The sequence below is a fragment of the Helobdella robusta genome, assembly GCF_000326865.2.
Source record: "Helobdella robusta unplaced genomic scaffold HELROscaffold_76, whole genome shotgun sequence".
NCBI classification, from domain to species: Eukaryota; Metazoa; Annelida; class Clitellata; order Rhynchobdellida; family Glossiphoniidae; genus Helobdella; species Helobdella robusta.
The window spans coordinates 409,371-417,845 of NW_008705432.1; positions in this window are offsets into that span (position 1 = coordinate 409,371).

Below are 8,475 nucleotides of genomic sequence, written 5' to 3' on the forward strand. Positions count from 1 at the left end.
ACATTAAGCTCTAGCTTACCTAAAATTACAAAACTCAAGAGCCCAATTCATTGGCCTTTCGGCACCCACCCCACCACCTACGTAATGCCTTGGGCTCCAACTTAGTAATAATAATATAAAGCTTAAACCCTAAATCTATTAATGAGTATGTGTTACAACGTAGCCTTAACCTACCTATTCATTACATTACGGTCCTAGCTTACCTAAAATTACAAAACTCAAGAGCCCAATTCATTGGCCTTTCGGCACCCACCCCACCACCTACGTAATGCCTTGGGCTCCAACTTAATAATGATAATGTAAAACTTAACAATTAACCTACCTATCGATACACTTACAGCGTTTTAATTTACATTACAAGATTTTTCCTAGAATTACATTATTGCTCTTAACTACCTATGAAATTAAATTACTCTCAACCCTAGTAATAATAAATTAGAATGTGTAATGAAAATAAAATTACGCTCAAATACTAACATATGTGTTTATGTGTGTGTTTGTGTAATACGCTGGTGCGTGTAATGTGGGTGCAAGATAAAATAGAAGAGATAAACTTACGCTGCCTACCTATTCAACTACATTAGTGTTGGATGCTCTCTATCTATCCTACCTACAATTAAAATTAGGCCTATCTAACCTACCTATATAGCTACTTAATGTAATTGTGTGTGCGTGTGTGTGCGTGTGAGCATTCCTATTTAATGTTAAATTACAGAAAAAAAGAAGAAAACGTATCCCAGTCAGGCAGGTATTCTTTGCCACTGAATGAACGAACGATGAACGATGAACGAACGATGATGAACTCCTCTAGAAGCTTCAACCTGAATGAAATGAAAAAATCCTATTTAATTAATTAATTTAAATGAAAATAGAGAAACGAGCCGCGGTGAAATCCACCAGCCGGAAAAGCCAGCAAACTGGCAAAAAATAAACCGTTAAGAAACCGTAAAGTCGGAAGTTAGGGTTAAGGTTGAACGTAGGGTGAGATCACAACCATTCTGATCCTCCACGACGAACTCCTCTGGAAGCTATAACCTGAATGAATGAACCTGAATGAACCTAGATGAATGGACAAATCTTATTTATTCAATTAATTTAAATGAAAATAGAGAAACACAAAGAAGCCGACCGGTCGGCAAAGAAAAGAACCGCAAAGAACGGTATCTATATAACTCTATATAACTCTATATAACTCTATATAACTCTATATAACTCTATATAACTCTATATAACTCTATATAACTCTATATAACTCTATATAACTCTATATAACTCTATATAACTCTATATAACTCTATATAACTCTATATAACTCTATATAACTCTATATAACTCTATATAACTCTATATAACTCTATATAACTCTATATAACTCTATATAACTCTATATAACTCTATATAACTCTATATAACTCTATATAACTCTATATAACTCTATATAACTCTATATAACTCTATATAACTCTATATAACTCTATATAACTCTATATAACTCTATATAACTCTATATAACTCTATATAACTCTATATAACTCTATATAACTCTGCATACTACCACATTCAAACAATAAAAATCCCACTAAAACCAGGAACCACCGCGTACCTGCTGAATGTATGATGTGAAACAAAAAAAAACACAAAACAAAAATCACACCACCAAGTAGAGTAAAAGAATAGGAGTCCCTAACCTACCTATGTAACTAAATTACCTTATGCCCTAGCCTACCTATATAATAAATTAATTTTTACCTCACCTACCTATGCTTCATTAACTTAACTCAAGACTCATGAAGAAAGAGAAAAAGGAGTAAAACAGAACATAAAATACTACCACACAAACAAACATGATGTATGTATGTATGAGCAACCGCTAAAGAACCCACCTAAAATATAAAAAAATACAACACACAAACCACAGACATGCAAACTCTATATAACTCTATATAAAATAAAATTAAATAAAAATAAATAAATTTAAAAAATATAAATATAAAAAAATGAGATCAGGCACTCCGACTCGAGCGAGGCAGAAATGCCTGATCTGATTTCAACGTTTTTTCAGCTCCTATTTATACTCGTTTCAACCATACATTTTCATCATTTCAATCATTCACATCAGTAAAAAACTTATTTAATGTAGGTACTACACTATCATACAGTCTTAACAACAATGCTAACCGTACTAAATTGAAGTCATCGAACAAACGCCTTCGAAACTTTCTGGTTGGTTGGTTGAATCTGCTATATTGCTTTTCATATAAACATAATCTAATATAATATAATTTAATTATTTGTATACATGGATTCCAGTCACTTTATATATATATAATAAAAATTCATTATAAAAGCAACAGTAATCAGTGCTATATATGTAAGCACGCAGTTCAAATTTTTCGGGGAGAATTCAAAATTGTTTGAGACCACACCTTGCTTATCATCCAATTCCAAGCCGAGCCAAGCCAAGCTGAGCCAATATGCATAAATTCATTATAAAAAAAACAACAGTAGCCATTACTATATATGTACGCACGCAGTTCAAATTTTTCGGGGAGAATTCAAAATAGTTTAAGACCACACCTTGCTTAACATCCGATTCCAAGCCGAGCCAAGCCAAGCTGAGCCAATATGCATAGATTTATAAGCGCTTTTATATTAAAATTTGGCTCGCTTTTTAAACGAATATCCCAATATAACAAATTCTCCATCCTATTTTAACTCTCTATTTTAACACTATTTGATGCTTTTTAATCAGTCAGGTCACAAAAATCATTAGTGATATCGCAATGAAATCAATTTGAATTTTTTTTTAATTATTGATAAAATTTTTAAATTGTTGAAAAAAATAACTAGTATATATAGTGTAGTAAAACGTTTAAAATTTTCTGAGAGAATTCAAAATAATTTGACTACACCATAACACAATTTTACAATTTGAATGTGTAAATACAACATTATAAATGTATTATAACTACATGTATATATCTATTTCTTTATTTAGTTCTGTTTATATGATTCTGCCTGTGTATATTTTGTCAAATTTATTTGATAGGAATTGAATATAACCTTTATACCGGCTGATTAACTACCATGCAGTAAAATAACTACTGCTGACACCATTTCCTCCAACGATTTCGCAACGAATTTCCCATACCATATAATTAGAATAAACTCTTTCAATCAATGTTTAAATTTTTATATTGTCATTTATTCTTTCGTTTTTTTTCTGTACTAATTTTCGTGTCAGATACAATAATTTAGTTTTTAAGTAAATTTTCATTTTCGTAGCTATACACAAACATGCCTACCTGTTGCATTAAAAATTGCATTAATAATAAATAGAAATGAGAAAATTTCTGATGCATCTTTTCACAGGTTTATTTTCAAATTAACTTCACACTAAAATAAATGTAACAATATCCCTATACTCGTTGAATAGAACTATTTTGTTTTACAATTACATATATTTTATAGACTATTATAATTTATAATGCTACCATGGATTACCATTTTATTATTAAAAGCAATACTTAAGAAATGCACAAGTTTCTGTAACAGTTTATAAAATTTCAGATTTCCTCAAAATGTAAAAATGCAAAACTATTGGATTAAGTGCATCAGATAGGAAATAAATGATTTCAAATGGCTTCCATCAAAAAATGCAAGAATATGCAGTGACCATTTCTGTAATAAAGATTATAAGGGTTATGATGGAGAAAGGAAGGTAATGCTGAAGAAAGCATTCCCATGTTTTCAAGTTAGTTATATTTATATGTCATCAGTTACACAAGGAAGCAATTCACATCATCATTGTACATTGCACCATTATCTATACAAAAAATATAAAATGCATTCACCAATATTCCATGTATTTTATTAAAACTTAGAAAGGGCATAATGACATTGTGAATAATAAACCCTGTTTAGGACTTGGATCATCATCATCATACCAATCACCATTACAAGTAGAGTCAATTTTATACTAATGCTTAACAAGTTAACTAAATTGGCATAATCAAGTTTTTATATGAAATACACATCAAGTATTTAATGTAACAATAAATTAACAGAAAAATTTCTGGAAAAGTTTAAAAAAATTAGAACATATGACTCTGATCAAAAATCATTCGCGTTGACACTGCATTTGTATGGGCATAAGGCATATGATTATCTTTGGACAAATGGCTTACATCTTCCTCACACTAGGACATTAAGAAAGTAATCTTGTCATACCTGTTCAATAATTTTAATAAGATTGTTTTAAATAACTATTCTCAATGTCATTTTATTAACACTACATTAAAAAGTGGCTATAAAACATTGATGGTATGCCTGGGGTGATTTCTACAAACCTTATTGACTAATGGTGATGGGGATCCTCTGGAACTGTAGGGTCATGACATTCAATCTAGTCATGGATTGAGAAATCAATCCTTGATATATTTGATAACAAACATTTATTAAAATATAAGAATGAAAAAAAGATGTAGGTGTAAGGCAAAATCTTACTGGAACTATTATTTTTAGCAATTTATGATTTATTTTTTTATTTATGACTTTATCCATTTTCAATGATACCGATATTTTTAATTATTATTATCCAAATTATACTCATGCCTATATAAATTAATTTGATTGTGGCTATTTCTATGCTTAATTATTTTATTTACTTGCTATAGGTATGCACAGGACGGGGTTGAGTGATGGTATTGAAAGAGTGGAAAGCTTTGTTTACTTAGGGGATAAGCTGAACGCGGATGGAGGATGTTTGAGCGCAGTTACGGCTAGAGTTCGTGTAGGATGGATGAAATTAAGGGAACTGGATGGGGTATTGTGTGGAAAGAAATGGTCAGTGAAGATGAAAGGGAGGGTATATAAAGCATGTGTGAGAGCAGCGATGGTATATGGTGGTGAAACTTGGGTGTTGAGGAGAGAGGAGGAAAGTGTACTGCAGAGGGCTGAAAGAGCTATGGTGAGGATGATGTGTGGGGTTAAAGTGAAGGATAGGAGGAGTAGTACAGAGCTGATGTCAATGATGGGACTGAATGAGGACATTGTGACATTGATAAGGAGATCGAGATTGCGGTGGTATGGACATGTGTTGAGAAGGGATGAAAGGGTCGGGATTAGGCAAGCGTTGGAGTTCGAGGTTGAAGGAGTGGTAGGAAGGGGTCGTCCGCGATTGGGATGGAGAGAGCAGGTGGAGAAGGACAGGGTGAAAGCGGGGTTGCGTGATACTGAGGCGAGTGACAGATGTGGATGGCGTAGAGCGGTATTTCGGTTTCATCATAGGTAGCCAAACGGCAACCCCCGATCTCGGGGAAAATGTCGTCTAAACGTGTGTTGTTGTTGTATAGGTATGCACAGCATTTAATAAATTAATGATAATAATTAATAACACAACATTCTAAGTGCATAAAATATAATATATAAAAGTACAATTTTTACAAACCTCATTGGTTATGGTGATGGGGATTCTTTAAAACTGAATGATCATGATCTAACAAGTCATGGATTGATGAATCACTGGAATCACACATTATCTTTAATAAATTTAATAACAACATGTACTACAATTTAAGAATGAGGAATATTTTGTAAAACATTAAATAAAAAAAAATTTAGTTCGAATCACTTATTATTAATAAATTTTAATTAAATTGCAAGTTAGCTTGGGGAGTTTGAAGCTTGAATTGAACAAATTACAAAATGGTTTATTTTATAAAATTGATTGATATTTATTTAATTTAGTATATTTTTTATTGCCAGACCTAAACATTGTAAACAAAAATTTTAAAACCAATCAAGCAATAGAATTTAGGATCTTAGGAACAAGTGCTGTTAGTCGTTAGTGCAGTAGTAGTATGTAGTAGTGTAGTGGTTGGTAGTTTCTAGTAGTCTAATCTAATCTGTTAATGTTCGTTAGTGTTATCTGTTATTTATTTCAATTAGTAATTAGAATCAGTAGAAATTAGTTTTAGTTTAATTATTAGAGTTTAGTAATTTAATTACTAATTATTCGTCGTTTAGTGTTGTTACACAGTTACAGTTAATGAGTTAAGTGTTGTTGGTGGTTCACAAAAAATTTTTTTTATTTAAAATGCAAAAAGATACTTAACCGCCATACAGCAATATCTATCCCAAAACAGCATCTAGTATCACCTTTTAAAACATTTTGAAATTTTAAATAAAAGCAATATTCCGAAATTAGTAAATATACGATCGTAACTTTTGACTTGGGCGATAAAAAATCACCCTTTAATTTTCCTCCAGAAGTAAGCTCCTTGTTCGACCGTCAAAAATGAGCGAAGGCCGTTATATTTATTTTAATTATATGGTTTTTGTCATATCTGACGTTCAAATCTTATCGACTTACTGGCGCCTTAAAATAATTTTCATGAAAAAAGTTAAGCTCAGTTACAATCTTAGTTTTTGTGTCATATCTATGACGTTCAAACCTTATCGACTTACCGACAGCTTATAAAAAATTACCTAAAAAACACGCTCAGTCACAAGTTTAGTTTGTCATATCTGACGTTCGAAACTTATCGACTTACTGGCGTCTTAAAATAAATTCTGTAAAAAAGTTACGCTCAGTCACTTTTCGTGTCATATCTGACGTTCAAACCTTATCAACGTACAAATTTATTATAAAGTCTAATAAATTTCCTAAAAAACAAGCTCAGTTATAAATTTAGTGTGTCATATCTGACGCTCATGCCTTATCAGCTTCTTGTTCTTACTTCTTCTTAACTCGTGTTAAACACTCTAGCTAAATCTGCATTTGCTTTTACTGGCCCTTTTTCTGGAATTCTCAATCTCTTTTTTTAACTTCTTCACCATCACTTACGAATTTCAGAGCGGATTTCAAGACCCATCTGTTGGCAAAATTCATCGAGGATCGCTGTTGGACATCGCGGAAATAGCGCATTACTAACTAATTGATTGACTGATTGATTGATAATAAATTTCTTAAAAAACATGCTCAGTTTTGTGACATATTTAATGCTCAAACCTTATAGATCTAAAATGCCTGATAAAATTTCCTAAAACAATTAGCTCAATCCAATAAGCTGTCAACTTAGTTAATTGCCCAAACATTTCATAAAAAATTTTACTCAATAGACAACATGTTCAATTATCTAAAGAACATAAGTTAATAAACTCTCAACTTAGATAAGCTAATTACTTTTATAAAAACTCTCCACAAAGTTAATTACATAAACATTCTATTAAAAAATGTACATATTACATAAATAAACATTTTATAAAAAATAATTTTTCAAATCAGTCAACCACTATTTTGAGGTTCTTATATAAATAATTTTTCAACTCAGTTAACTACTACACATTTTATCAAATAATTTTTCTTAATGAACATGCTCAATTATTTTCTAAAGAACATAAGTTAATAAAATAAACTGCTTTCAACCTTTCAAAACGGACTAACAAATTTTAGCGATCAAGCAGTCAGAAACTGAAAAGCATGAATGAAAATGAAAATTAAAGTCGGGTTAGTGAAAAGTTCTTTTCACTATCTAAATAAAACGTACGAAAACAATAAATTATAAAAAAAACCTTCTTGATTTCAAATAAAATATCTTGTAGAAATCTTCATTTTTAGATGAAAAACTAATTCTTTTTGCACCGGAAAATAAAAAAAATTTTCGAAGTGCCCGGTCTTTTGAATGTTTGAAAACGCCGACAAATCGCGACAGCTCTTTAGCGAGATACCTGTCAGGTAACGCAAGAATCGGAGATGTCCCAATAATTATTCCAATTATTTTAATGTACTGTATCGCAAAATTGTACTTTTTTTAAATTACAGAATGGCTTTTTATATTTAAATTGACTTTTTTTCGTGCAGTGTATTACGCATTCAAATATCTTCACGTCTAATTTGTTTGAAAAAAGTAAGTTTATGAAATTAGCAACGTTTCTTTCCTCTAAAAAAAATCATTTATTGGAATTCTGTTTTCAGCTTGGATGGAAAGAGCATAAAAAAAACTTGCATTACATTTCCTATACAAATATTAAAACAAAAAACGAGCAGATCTCATAAACTATTTAACAAACTATAAACAACTTTACTTAAAAGTTCATTAAATCACAAAAGAAGTCGTGATAAAAAAGATGAAAAAATTATGATGGGGATAAAGATAAAACCAAACGTTATGGGAAAAAATTAAGCTGGTTAGTTCAATGTTTATAAATAAACATAAAAGGGTTTAGACACTAACTCTAAGATTTTTATCAGATTAGTAAAATCAATCAATCTATCAATCAATCTATTAGTTTATATAGCGCTCCTCTGTAAATTTTGCCAACAGATGGGTCATGTATGTATGTATGTATGTATGTATGTATGTATGTATGTATGTATGTATGTATGTATGTATGTATGTATGTATGGTTGAGTATGCATAAACACAGCCTTGCCTGAGGCAGTGTTGCGCTAATCGTTGTAACCAATCTATC